Below are 14,949 nucleotides of genomic sequence, written 5' to 3' on the forward strand. Positions count from 1 at the left end.
ACAAGATTTTTAGTTCCGTAAATTCTCAGTGATCTGCTGTTATAAGACCAAAAAATAACTTTTTGAGGAAAATGATGATAATAGGTATAATTTACATATAAAAATTGATTCTTTCCAGTATACAATTTCTGGCAACAATAACTTACGCTGTTGATTGTCATAATACTTATTACAGCCATTCATTGGAAAGCCATGCTATTAATGGTACACATTAACTGTGGAAATTTCCTATTAAAAAGTTTAAATTGGTGTTGTTGTTTTTTTCAATTATCTGCTGAATAATAATTTTATAAAAAGATTAAAAAATAATTTTTTGAGGAAAACGTTAGTTTTTAAAATCTGATGTGGTGGAAAAGTAGGCCAGGGTTGATTTTTTATATAAAGAGAATATTTTTTTTAATATAATTTCCACCAACATGAAATGCAGCTAATTCCATACTGAATACATGTTCTGAAAGAGCTGGCACATTTATATTTATTTTTGAAAAAAAGAGACAGTGTACGTCATCTATTCAAAGATATCTGAGTTAAGCATATAATTATATTTCTGTAGCCTGAGCTAGATTGAATTTTGTTAATTATTTTGAGTAAGCTTTATTTTTAAAGAAAGACAAATAGTGCTGTGTGTTCACTTTAGTAGTAGGAATACTTTTTGCCACTTGAAATACAATTGATCCGAAGATATTTTTTGTCTTGTATGAAAGAAATTTGGACAATACTTTAAGGCAAGAACTTCTATTGTTCTTTGCTCACGTGATCATTATTGGGAAATCTTTTCTTCTTTAATGTTAGATGTGGCCATGCTGGCTTTATGCATATTGGTTGATTTTAATTCGGGTTGCACTGAAAAATTATTATATAAAAAACTCAATTTTAATATCTCAAAGAAAACTTAGTTAAAGGAGCACTCCAGTGAAAAAAAAATATTTAAAAAAAAATGTTATATAAAACATAGAATCGGATAATTCTCTTCATGAAAAAGACTTTACAAAGCTACAGCCACACAACTTCGAACCTCTTCTGTCTCACAAGGGAGAAATTAATAATGATGCAAAGTGATGAGGTGTCTTTTACTGGCTCAAGCAACATTCTTAGCAAAATATTTTTTTTTTAAGAAATAAATATACTTAATCGCTTTTTTAACATTCTTTTCGTCAAAAAACTTTATCATTTGCTTCATTAAAAAATCTTTCATACTTTACAAGCCAATTTATTTTTTTTACAGTTCAGCAATATTTTTCCTCTGCACGCGCTTTTTTGCGCACAAATGTAAACAAATTTTATGTAACGTTGAAATTTTCTCAGTGATGGAGGACCATTGAAATGCGTGATATAAAATCAAATAATGTTCGGGTCTAGATAAGTTGGTAAAACGGGGTATTATTATTGTATAAATAAAAATCAATCTTATGATTATGGTAGGTCATAAATGTGTTGCAGAAGCTACTGACTTACAAGTGGTTGTTTTGACAAAGCTGTTTTAGAAACTGCATTGTCAGCATTACATGCAGCCGTTATAAAGTTACAAAGATTGAAGAAAATGGGTACATTTACCCCCTGAAAATACTTGGCATGTCCTTCCATCAAAAAAGCTTCTTTTTTGAAAAACAAAGAATAGAAACTTGAGCGCTACAAAAGATACATGTGTAACTAGAAAGCTTTTTTGTCGGTGTTTGTATTGGAAATTCGTATAATGTTCTCTTATTTAATATAAAAATGTACAAAACGTTATTTGGTTGAGTTCTGTGGATATAAGTACAAATATTGAGAGGAGAAGAAATGAGAAACTTTAATCGCGTTCACTAGCTAAAATGGCATTTTTACAAAGTGGCAGAGTATCTTAATATGGAAGTTTATTTCCTGCAGATATCTTTTAAAAGAACCATCTGTGAAGTGCACCAACCAAATATAAAAACTTTGATCGCTTGGTAGATCACCTGCACGACGTATTTTGTTTAGCCGTTTTTGAGTTCTTTCTTTTTCACAGACGGGATTCTGTGAAAACTTACTTCTTTACACTTCTCTGATCGATCGGTACATAGAAACACAGAGCAACTAACCATTTTTTAAAGATTTAAACGTAAATTACATACAAAAAGCGATTTAATGTAAGCTGTATTTATAGGTCTTAACATGCGCTTGCTTAAACTTTCTGCACAATGTGATGTCATTATTTATAATCGGGTCCAGTCTGAAATGAAATCGCGCCTGTCTGTTTTTTATGAGAAAAAAATTGAATATGCGAAGGCTTGTACAACAATTTTAAATAAGAAAAACAAGTAAAGTAAGTTTTTTTTGATTTCTTATGCTTTTCTGAGTACGTATAAAACAAACAAAAAAAAGAAAAGTGATTTTTACTGGAGTTCCCCTTTAACTAGGCTAGACATGTCTGAAATCTGTACAATCCTTGTTAAACTGAGACAGTGTAGAGATACTGCTAACTTGGTACCATAATTATTCAAATAAGTAGTCAAATTTTTATTCAGTGTATTGACTTTCAGGAGGGACATGTTATATGTACAGGTAATATTGCCAGTTGAAATACCCCTAAGTTGAAGTATATCCCTCTCTTCAGTCAGCTGATTTCCTACCTCAAGGCTTTATTGCGACTTATGCTGAAAAATTGAATAAGCAATTTCTGAAACTTTTACACCCTGTTTTAATTTATAACAATCGTGGAGTGGTGGAATTAGTTTTACAGTGTAATGATTTTAAAAACTAGATAAATTTCTGTTGTTTTAATTTAATGATGATGCGCGATGTTTTTTGTTCACAACTCTTCTCGGGATTTTTCTGTTCTAATTTATACTTTGCTTTTTATGTTAATCAATTTGGTGGTAATTTTTGCTTCTTTACTGTTTTTTTTGGTTTTTTTTGTATTTCTAATGCAGGTAAAACCAAAAAAAACTTTGATGAAAATGATTCTTGGAAGAGTGGGATAAGGAAGTTTTCTGGTAACAAAATTAGTTTTGTGTAAATACTGATACTATGTGTGACCTTTTGTATTTCTGTGTTATGTTATTTAAAAAATATTTCCATTGTTGTAAAACCATGAAAGTTATTGGTTCGAATCCAATCCATCTTTAAAAGGTGGTAGTTCAAATGGAAGAACAACATGGTGTGTAATTAGTTTCATACTGCAACAAACAATAATGCAAATCAATTCAAAAAATTTTACAAACAAATGTTTCAAAAAAAGAGGTAACTATAAGAAAAGAAATGAAAGAAGAAAATTTTTTAATTTACTCGGGATATACGTTCAGTTATTCAGGTTTTGCTGAGCTATAACTACAATCATGTTCATAAATTATTGGAAAAACGGCTTTTGAGGCTTTTTTCAGAGTTCCCCCCCTCTCCCCCTACAGTCAGTGTTGATTTTGTGTTGATTTGTGCCCCAAAATACTGCCGGCGACTCTGGAAAAGACCTCCAACCAACACTGAAGAGTGGGGGGAGGGGGAAAGTGGTTTTTCCAAAACTATTATGAACATGATTGTCTCTATAATGTGAGACTTAGTTTTTTTAAGTGGCTTTTTTTTTTACAAAAGCTTTTGTGGGCGTTTGTGTTGGCTGAATTAAGGACAAGTACTACTTTGTCATTCCTTATACCGTGCATGCAGAGCTGGTTGGTTTTCTTGTTTCATAAACTAGTTTCCAGGCCTCCTAATGTCTGTTTGTTTCTTATTGTTTGTCGTATGTGGCAAGAGCTTTTATATGCTTATATATTGTATATACATGACTAAAATTGTTCTTTGTATAACATAGACACTTTGTAGTATAAAAGAAATGGAAAACACACACGTTCCACACACGTTCCGCACACGTTCCACTCAAGTTCCATAGCCAAGTGTACAAGAGGAGACTGCAGTAGCACACGTTCCACACGTTCCGTCAATTTTTTATAAAAATTAAAATTTACTTCAATTTCATTGAATTTGACGGTACGTGTGGAACGTGTTCAATTTAGGTGCAACCGATGGTGGAGCACCTTGGAACGGGTGTGGAACGTGTACGGAACGTGTGTAACGTGTCATCAAAGCAAAATTTTGGCTCTAAACAAGGGCAACCCCTTTTCAATTTTTTTATGTCATTTACAGACAATCATGTTCATAAATTATTGGAAAAACGGCTTTTGAGGCTTTTTTCAGAGTTTCCCCCCTCTCCCCCAACAGTCAGTGTTGATTTTGTGTTGATTTGTGCCCCAAAATACTGCCGGCGACTCTGGAAAAGACCTCCAACCAACACTGAAGAGTGGGGGGAGGGGGAAAGTGGTTTTCCCAAAACTATTATGAACATGATTGTAGTTGCCATGTGAAAATCAAATCCAATAAGTAAAATTTAGTTAAAAAAATAATTTTTCGAGGAAACTAATTTATCACACCGCAGTTTGTAACATGTAATTGGTAATAATGTAATAATGTAATTGGTTCAAGAAGCTTGAAAGGTGGATATATTTTGGATAAGGTAGAAGATTGGATTAATGAATTAAAGATGCTGAGTAAAATTGCTAAAACAGAGTCGCAAGGGACATAAAGTTGTTTTATCAGTGGCTGGCTACAAGCATAAATTAACATACTGTATGCAAACATACCACACATAATATAATTATTGGAAGAAGTACTCGTAGTTATTAATTCGAATTAATACCAGCACTGACGGGAGGTATTAAAGTAAACAATAACGAGAGACAACTGCTGTCACTCCCGGTTAAACTTGGTCGTCTTACGAATATTCTAAAACTTATCACAAATAACTGAATATCTTGGTAAACAAATAAAAAAACAGACTCAACAATATGAAGAAGATCCAGAACTTAAACAACAGAAAAAACAATCAAACAAAATAAATTGCTAAGATTAGTGTCATTCTTGATCATGTCAGAAGTGAAATGTGTAAGCAGGAAATCAGACTGAACGATATCAACCAGGAAGCAGTGTATCTAGTTGACTGACTACCTTCAAGGAACGAGAGATACACAATTAACAAGCTATGCTTTTGGGCTCAGATTCGAATTTCATGTTCACAATTGATCATGCTTTGTCATGCAAATAATGTGGCTTCCTTTCGTTTAGACAATGAAATCAGTAATGTCACGGGGATGTAACTAAAAGAGGTTTGTCATGATGTACGCATTGAACCGTGTCTACAACAGTTACCTGGTGAGCCATTGAGCCAGTGGACAGCGAATGTTTCTCAGGAATCGAGAGTTATGTATGCACAAGAGGCTTTTGGAACACTGGTCAAATGGCATTTTTAGATGCGAAGGTGTGCTACCAAAAGCATATGATGTAAATAAAATGGAAAAAAAGAAAAATTACAATAAACTTATTTTGCAAGTAGAGCATGAAACTTTAACGCCACTAGCGATATCCGTGTGTGGCGGAATGGGTCGCGTGTGTCGAAAGTTCTATACTCGGCTTTCTGAAATGATTTCTGAAAAGCGTAAACAACATTTTTTAAAACTTTCAGCATGGATATGACGTAACATTTGTTTTGCGCTTATCAAGTCTATATGCATATGTGTTCGAGGAAGTCGATCAGTCTTTTCATCTAACCTTGTCGCATCTCTGTCAGTGGATCCTAAAGTAGTTCTGCTACCTTTATATATCATACTTATGCCGACATCAACTGAATAGCATTTTTCTTTTAATAAAGCGGCGATATTTCGGTATAGAAAAATTATAACAAATTATTTTATTGAAATGTATGTACAGTTGACTCTCTCTAATCCGAATCTCAAGGGGGATAATTCTCTTTCAGATTACAGAGAGTCGGACAGTAGAAAGTAGATTATGAGAGTTTCTTAAGGAAAATTGACGCTGATTTTTAATTTGTTCGGATTATAGTTAAAAATTCGGATAATAGAGATTCGGATCGGAGAGAGTCAACTGTATATACGTTTTAATTAAATATAATGTTCAAAAAAGGACCATAATTTTTTTGTATCATACTGTGTGCTTCTATGCTACCTTCGTGTAGTATGGATGGAGCATGATGACGGGTCTATTCAGAGCAATACGCTAACTATCTTGTGAACTGCCTTAGTCTATTAGAATTACTAAAACCTTTTAGAAATAACTCAACAAATTTTACTGTTTTGCAAAAAAAAAAAATGCTAGAGTACTATTTCTTTTTAGGAGTCAAAATATACCCAATATTAGCTAAATAAAATTCTAATCATACTATTATTACCTAATAGCTATTTTCAACCGGTTATTATGAGAAAGTCGTAGCGTTCAATGGCTAGAGAGCCTTAAGAACGGGCCTAGGACAGCACAATATAACTTAACTTCGTGGCAACCGTGACAGTCATAACTCAATTTTATTTAGCTAGTTAGACTATAATAATAACTATGTCCCTCCAATAGTTTTTCTAACAGCTACGAACAAAAAAAGTCCATATACATTTTTATCATTTTTGTCATAAGGTTTTAGTTTTAAAAATATTGAAAGTTCAAAATCACATTAAACTGCTTCCTATGAACAGCAAAAAAAACATATGATACACACAAGTATTTTTCTGAAATATCGTTTTTATTTGTGTATGGATAGTTATTCAACTCTACTGCTTGTTTCAATATCTCTCTTTTGATAGATGTATGGATAGGTGTCCCACATTCCTTCATTTTTACTGCGTCGAATAAAGTATTCCGTGAATTGAGCTGTTAGAACATCTAAGGTTGGCGTGCTAAATATTTAATTCGCGCGAAGGGTAAGATCAAAAAATGCGTTTTTCAAATGATGCATGTATATTGATAAAATCTCTTTTTATAAGGTATGGATGGATCTCTCATTTGATTGGTTGTTTACTGAGTAGAACTAATTTTGTATACACAGGTCTGCTAGGACATGCTGTATGTTTTTCCGCCTGAAGGTATTTTGCAAAATATCCTTTTAATATTGTATGGTGGTATGGATCGGTCTCCCTTGTTCCTGCTTCTTACTGAGTGCAATAAAGTCTTCCCGTGAATTTACATGCTAGGACATCTGATATTATCGCGCGTGATTGTTATCGGAGTGGAATGAAGTGTTTTTCGACATATCTGGTAGGGTCTTCTTCTTGATTGCTTCTTTGTGGTGTAGAATAAAGTTTCGCTTTTGATTCGCTTACTAGCTAAATCTCCTTTTTAGTAGTGTATGGATGGATATCTAACATTATATTCAGCGTGAAAGGCAACTTCCAAAATTCTCATTTCAAATGATGTATGGATAGGTCTAACACTCTCGTGCCTGTTTTCTGAGTGGAATAAAGTCTTTTCTCGAATTGGCCGACCAAGAGATTTAATACTTCACCTTTCGCGATAGCGTTTTTATCAGATATCTTTTAGGTTGTATGTCAGGATCTTTTGCTCCCTTGCCTGTTTACAAAGTAGAAGAAAGGCTTTTTTATTCGCTTGCTAGAACATTGAACATTTCATTTGGTGCGAGCTTCTTCCTACAAGGTGCGAGAGAGCTTTAACAAAATCTTTGATGTATGCACATGCAATGATATACGCACGCGCGTGCTACTCGCCCTTTCGATTTTTGAGTAGAAAAAAGTGATCGTTGGAACGTTTTTTATTCTGTTCTTTTTTTTATATTGTTTAAGATTATTCCCCAAAATACTTTTTTAATGATGAATTGATAGGTTTCGCTACTTGTCTAATTGTTTTTTAATCAGAATAAGATTTGCCTTGTTTAGCTTCACAAAACATTCAATATCGTATATATTGCGGGAATGGTTTCCTAAATTTTGTTTTCAGTATTGTATGTGTAGGTGTGGATGTGTCAGGCTAATTGCCTAAATATTTACCCTAATAGGACATCTTTCCCAATTACTTAATTCAATTCGCTTGCTTGTGTACTGACTAGAATAAAGTTTCCCCTTGCTTTTTTGTTTCCGAACAAACTCGTTAAAATTTAGAACAGTTGTACACATTTCATGTGATAAAAAAAGACCTTAAATGTTAATCGAGATATTTAGTAGGCCTTTGCGTTTTAATTCTTAGTATTTAACCAGAATTTTAAAATTTGTTTAACGATGAATTTCACGTTGCAAAAATTAAATGCGTACGGTACGGTATGGATGGATGCGTTGTTTTATGAATGACGAGCATATGCCATAACCCATTGGGTAATTAATTACTCTGCAAGTAATAAAAGAGACACAGTTACATTAATATATGCAGCCATGCTGCCGAGCATGGTGATACATACTAACTTTCTGCAGCCCTTCCCTGGCCTCTTCCCAGCTGAACTTGTGTTATGTTATATAAGTACAACGTCGTCCGTAGCGAGGTTATAATAATACAACCTCGTCCCTGGCTATAATCGCTGTTGCGATGTCAGAAATATACAACTAGTAGCTTTTTAAACGTCCTGGATATTTACGTTACACTTTAATAAGGGACATTAAATTAACTTGAATTTTTAAAAAAATCTGGCTAAAAAGCGAAAATAGCCGAAAACCAGTTGGCTGCAACAAAGTTTTCAGATAGGTGGCTACACCCTTTACTTTAAAAAAAAATTCGCGAAAGTCTAAAGTTTGTTAATTCAAGGAGACAACAGTTTCAACAAACCTGTAATACTGTTTTTAACTCACAATTAATTTTGTAACAACAAGCTTTATGATGTGTTTTTATTTGAAGTGACATTGAATTTCGTGAATTCCAAGTAAATTAAGTCTATTGTTGCAAGACTATGAAAGTTATTGGTTCGAATCCAATCCATCTTTAAAAGGTGGTAGTTCAAATTAAAGAACAACAGGGTGTGCAGTAATTAGTTTCATACTGCAACAAACAATAATCCAAATCAATTCAAAATTTGTAATTCATTCAGTAATACACTTATTCTATCTTTTTGTGTGCAAAATTGCGGTGTAATAGAATAAACTACATTAATCTCCGGTATTTTAATTATTTTTAATTGCCATTGATCATAAGAACCGCCGTACGCTTTGTTACCCAGTCTTTTGTAACCACATCATCAAGTTCTATCCAAGCCAGTACCGGTAAGTAACGATATGGAGGAGATTCTTATTTGTCTTTTGCTGCTTTTTTAAAATGGAAACAAATCAGAAATTTAAGCTCTTCGAATTTTTCTACCGTGATTAATCAAAAGTTAAGGCTCTTTACATTGCTTTTTAATGGTTCGACAACGAAGATTTGAACAGCCAGATTTGAATAGTAAAGTTGTTGGGTTTTGACAAGGTTTAAAATGTTCTCCTTATGACATTTTTGACTTCTAAGGGCTTTGTTTTTACAACATACTCACTATAAAAAACGGACAATATATCGATAATGTAGAATTGATATTATGTCCATATGCACTGCAATGAACGGGCTTCTAAATATTGACATATTGACCATATGTATGAAAAATGGATATATTGATGATTTTTTCAGGAAATCCGAGAATCCATATAATATAGAGACCCGGTGACTATGTCAAGACGGAGCGCATCGCTGCTGCGTCTATCCGCTGCACTGCAGGGCGCTCCTCGGTTTGCGGACTACTGCATCCTTGTTCCCCATCCTCTTCCCTGTTTCAAACAAGGAAATATAACACTAAGATTTATTTATTAACGTCATCATCAGGTATCTACAAACTTGAGAAGCCGCCACTTACACTAGGCTGAGTCTGTAGCCAGGATACCCAGCTCAACCTTCCATAACATTTCATATCATACTTTATGACTAGCCTAGTTATTTAAGCTTTCTTTGATAGAGAAAGAAAAAATTGATCGTAAAGGCGGTTTGAAGGGAAAACGCTGGGTCTCCTGGCTAAATTTGTGGCTAGACAGACTCGTTTTTTCACAGAACTGTGCGTTTCTCTGCACGATAGTCGTTTAGGGGACGTAGGTAATGTTTATTTACAGGTAATCAAGATTCTAATATGAAAGTGGAAAACAATAAACTGCCGTCATTAGCTAGGAGGGGGAGAGGTGGGGGTGGCTTTTGGAGATGGCCAGTCAGTTAGGCGCGTACAAGAGTTATCTTACCTTCTTTCTTGCCTCCAGCGGTGAGTTAGGGGGCCACCAATCCATACTGTGTATTTTACCGTGGTCACTCACAAAAAGAGTTGTTTGCCATGGTATAGACAACCGCAAAAAACTAAATTGTTTAAAAAAAATAACTACCATAACACAAGAACTCACAGTATAGTACTAAATTTGCACAAAGTAAAAGGCTAAGAGTATAAAATATCAATGGTTTAATAACATTCTATGAAGTATTCTATAATGGAAAATCATTTGAGACTTACGTAATCAGCATGAGATAGTTTGTTGGGAAAGGTTGCTGAATATTGTTCCATTATTTAAAAAAATGACCGCTGAGCGAATGTAAATTGGAGGTGGTTGTTTATCTACACTAGGTACACTAGGTAACTTGTGAGTGAAGTGCAGAGCAAGTATATTTCGAGCTAAAAATGGTTCCTTCCTGATCAATATAGTAAATTTCAAAAGGAATAATTGAAACAAGAACGTATTGAAATTTCAATAAACACATTGAAAATGTGTATGTACTCTTCAAAAAACAATCACACAATGGTTCCATGGCGAAAATCTATTTCATGAAATTTAAATTCACTTTTCGAAAGTGTTCTTCAATTCAATTCAATCTTGCAAAGTTTCTATGATTAAAGTAGGTAAGATATATTCTATCATCTGAATATATCTTCTTGTTTCATGCAAAAGATCTAGAGTGGATCTCAACAAAGAATTATCCTGCTAGCAAAATGGAAAAGTTGCTCCGTGAAAAACTTGAAAATAACAACAGCAAGCGAAAAGGACAACGACACCTTATTTCATGGGCAGAAGCAATGCATATAAGGACAAACAAGAAACAAAGAAGGCAGATAATAAAAGGAGGATTGAATTATATAGTATGTAAATCTGTGGAGACGTTGATAAAGACTTCATGAAATGTTATAACACCATTGCGGGGACATTGGTGTTGAGGAGAAGTCTGGCGAAGACAGTGATTTTGATTTCCCATGGATGGAAAATACAGAGATTGATGGTAAGTAGAATTGTTGTTACATTTCTTGACACTTCATATATCATGATTTTACACTCATTGTGAAAACATTCGGGTTGAGGTACTGTAGGGTTTAAAAAATAGTGGCGACAACGAAAATGAGTTGTTGAAAAGATGCGAAGAAGAAGTCGGCATACTCAAAAAAGAAATGTCTAGCTACTGGCTTTTTTACAGTATAATTGGAAAATGATATAGATGTCAATAGCTTCAACTTTTATGCGAATGAGGTATGCTGAATGCTTCTTTTGCCTAATTGTGCTAGTTTATATTTATATTTTTTTTTTTGGTTTTGTCAAATGTTCAGGATTCTTCTTTATTGTGTGCTTCTGATTGGGATATCTTAACAACAGCTCTTGCAGTTTTAAAACTTAGGATTATATATGGTTTCTCAAATGCTTTTCTATGACATTTTTTTATATTTCAGTGCTTACCAATGGCGAAAAGGTTAATCCTGAAGAGAGGCATGTTTCCCTGTCCAGCTCAGACAGTGACCCGGAATAATGTAGCTGTTATCGTCTGTATTTATTATTTGAACTACCATAGCTCTTTTCCGGGATTACATATTTTTTTAAGATTTCGTATCGTATCCGAAATCTTGTTTAAACGGGCTTTTTCCTCCTTCGTTTTTCTTCTTATCCTTCTCACTCATTTCACACAGTATGTTCTATTGCTTGTAATCTCTTTAATAATAGCCGTCGTCTGTCTGTCTGTGTGTCCGCGAAAGCCGTGTCCCGTAACGGAAACACGAATTTTTAAAATGCGCATCAATACCAAATGCGATATATTTCTGTCCACTTTGTTGCAACGGGTTAAATTGAAGGACGGACGACCCCGTGGATTTTTCCACGGGCTAACGACTAGTCTCTATAATAATAGCCGTCGTCTGTCTGTCTCTGCGCGGACCCCCCGCTGAGTTAGAAAATGATGTTGCGGAAACACGAATATCAAATGCGATATATTTTTATCCACTTTGCTGCGACAGGTAAATATAAAGGACGGGCGACTAATCAACGACTAGTCAATTTATATTATCAACTTGTGTCAAGTCATTAAAGTATGTTTCTGAACTATAAAGGGAATGAAATAAATTGAATTTGTTCCGAAATCTTTTAGCCTGCAAGGACTTTTCATTCTACTTTAATCAAGAAGAGAAAAACTAATAGCTCTATACTATATTTCAACTATTTGTAGAATATATGTTTTTCCCTTTTTAACAAATAGTTAATTGCTTCTTAGAATAATACAAGACGTATAATATACGTAAAACTAGCACACCTCATACGTGACACTGTGTTATACATATTCATTTGTGGAAATAAATTGAAATCAATCACAATGGGCTATCAAACGGAAAGTGAATGTCTCAATATCATTCCCTATGTAATATATTAAAAAGGATGACCACAAGCTTGATCATATTATTTTTGAAGTAATCATATAAAAAACTTCCTATATTAACAAAAAGCAATTCATAAAGAAGTAGCAATCTTTTTGTGAAACATTCTGTGATGCCACGGATGCTAATTGTTTTGACTTTCGTAGTGCATGAGCATATTTTTAGAAAGTAGCTTTTAGTCTGTGAAATACACAAACACCACTAGATTTCATCAAGACTCTACAACTATAAACTACAATCGTTCAATATATATTAACAATTGTTTCACAAAAAACGGATTCTTCTATATTCGAAAGCATAACAGATTAATCCTTAGCGAAGACGGCGTGATACATATTTGCCGAAAACTTTGTTCCGGTATACGTTAACAAGTTTTAATGTTGTGAAACAAAAAAAGTTTTCTTTCAACCAAGAGATAATCGGCATATACAAAAGTATTCAGGTCTTAATTCATCGAAACAAGACAAGTAGAGTTCGTATATGTGACAATACCTTAGACACATTTCATTTTCCGGCCAAAATTAAGCAAAACGAGAGAAACATGGTGCGCTTAATTGATAATGGCATAGACAAGTGCCGACTTCGGTGATTTTTGGTCTAAAATTTCGTTTTATATTGTCAAAATTGAACGAAACAAGAGAAACATGGAGCGTTTAACTGATATTATCATAGACAAGCGCCAAATTCGGTAACTTTTGTTCTGAAATTTTATATTCCGGCCAAAATTGAATGTCAAAAAGTATTATCTAAAAGGTTATGAAAGGCCCAATTCACCAAAACAACTGAACCTGTTATGTATAGATTGCTTCTAGAAACATGACCATTTTCCTGAATTTTTATCAATGGCCTACCTCACCAAAACAAGTAATTCTATTATGTACGGATTGCTTCTAGAAACAGGATCTTTTTCCTGAATGTTTATCAATGGCTCAATTTACCGAAATAACCGCATCTGTGATATATGGATTGCTTCTAGAAATAGGAGCTTTTTCCTGAATGCTTAACAATGGCCCAATCCACCGAAACAACTGAATCTGAGATGTATGGATTGCTTCTAAAACAGGAGCTTTTTTCTAAATTTTTATCAAGGGTCTAATTTACGGAAACAACCGTATCTCTTACGTAATACTGATCACTCGCCTTCACTAATGGTATTTGGAACATACATTGCTTGTGATGTATTCTGTTAGACTCAAACAAACTGATCATGTCTCGTTAGGTAAGCGCAGTAAAACACAAGATGTGAAATTGAAAATGAATATTTAGGCGTGTCTGCTAAATTTGTTTCTTTGTCTCTGATATTATGATGACCACTGGCGAATCGGCCATCATGGCTTGTTTATCTACCAACTACAATTGATGTACTGATAAGAATCTTTTGTGGGAAGATGTCCGGATAATTTTTCGTTTGTATATAGTGCGAGACCATCATGGCGATGGTAGTCTCTTGAACGCCGTTTTCCCCAGTTCAATTTAACTGAAAAGTTAGAATATTTTTTACAACTATTTGTATGAAGCTTAACTGCTGTAAACCCTTGCGCTTCTTAACAGGCTACTACACTCTACTACAAGCTACTACAGGCTACTACACTCTGCTACAGAGAAATACGCTCTACTACGCTCTACTACAGGCTACTACACTCTACTACAGAGAAGTACGCTTTACTACAGAGAAATACATTCTACTACGCTCCACTACAGGCTACTACACTCTACTACAAACTACTACAGGCTACTACACTCTGCTACAGAGAAATACGCTCTACTACGCTTTACTACACGCTACTACACTCTACTACAGAGAAATTCGCTTTACTACAGAGAAATACGCTCTACTACAGAGAAATACGCTCTACTACACTCTACTACAAGCTACTACACTCTACTACAAGCTACTACACTTTACTACAAGCTACTACGCTCTACTACAGAGAAATACGCTTTACTACAGAGAAATACATTCTACTACGCTCTACTACACGCTACTACGCTCTACTACACGCTACTACACTCTACTACAGAGAAATACGCTTTACTACAGAGAAATACATTCTACTACGCTCTACTACACGCTACTACACTCTACTACAGAGAAATACGCTTTACTACAGAGAAATACATTCTACTACGCTCTACTACACGCTACTACACTCTACTACAAGCTACTACAGGCTACTACACTCTACTACAGAGAAATACGCTTTACTACAGAAAAATACATTCTACTACGCTCTACTACACGCTACTACGCTCTACTACACTCTACTACAGAGAAATACGCTTTACTACACTCTACTACAAGCTACTACACGCTACTACACTCTACTACAGAGAAATACGCTTTGCTACAGAGAAATACATTCTACTACGCTCTACTACACGCTACTACACTCTACTACAAGCTACTACATGCTACTACACTCTACTACAGAGAAATACGCTTTACTACAGAGAAATACATTCTACTACGCTCTACTACACGCTACTACACTCTACTACAAGCTACTACAGGCTACTACACTCTACTACAGAGAAAT

This window comes from Hydractinia symbiolongicarpus, chromosome 6 (genome assembly GCF_029227915.1).
Source record: "Hydractinia symbiolongicarpus strain clone_291-10 chromosome 6, HSymV2.1, whole genome shotgun sequence".
NCBI lineage: Eukaryota > Metazoa > Cnidaria > Hydrozoa > Anthoathecata > Hydractiniidae > Hydractinia > Hydractinia symbiolongicarpus.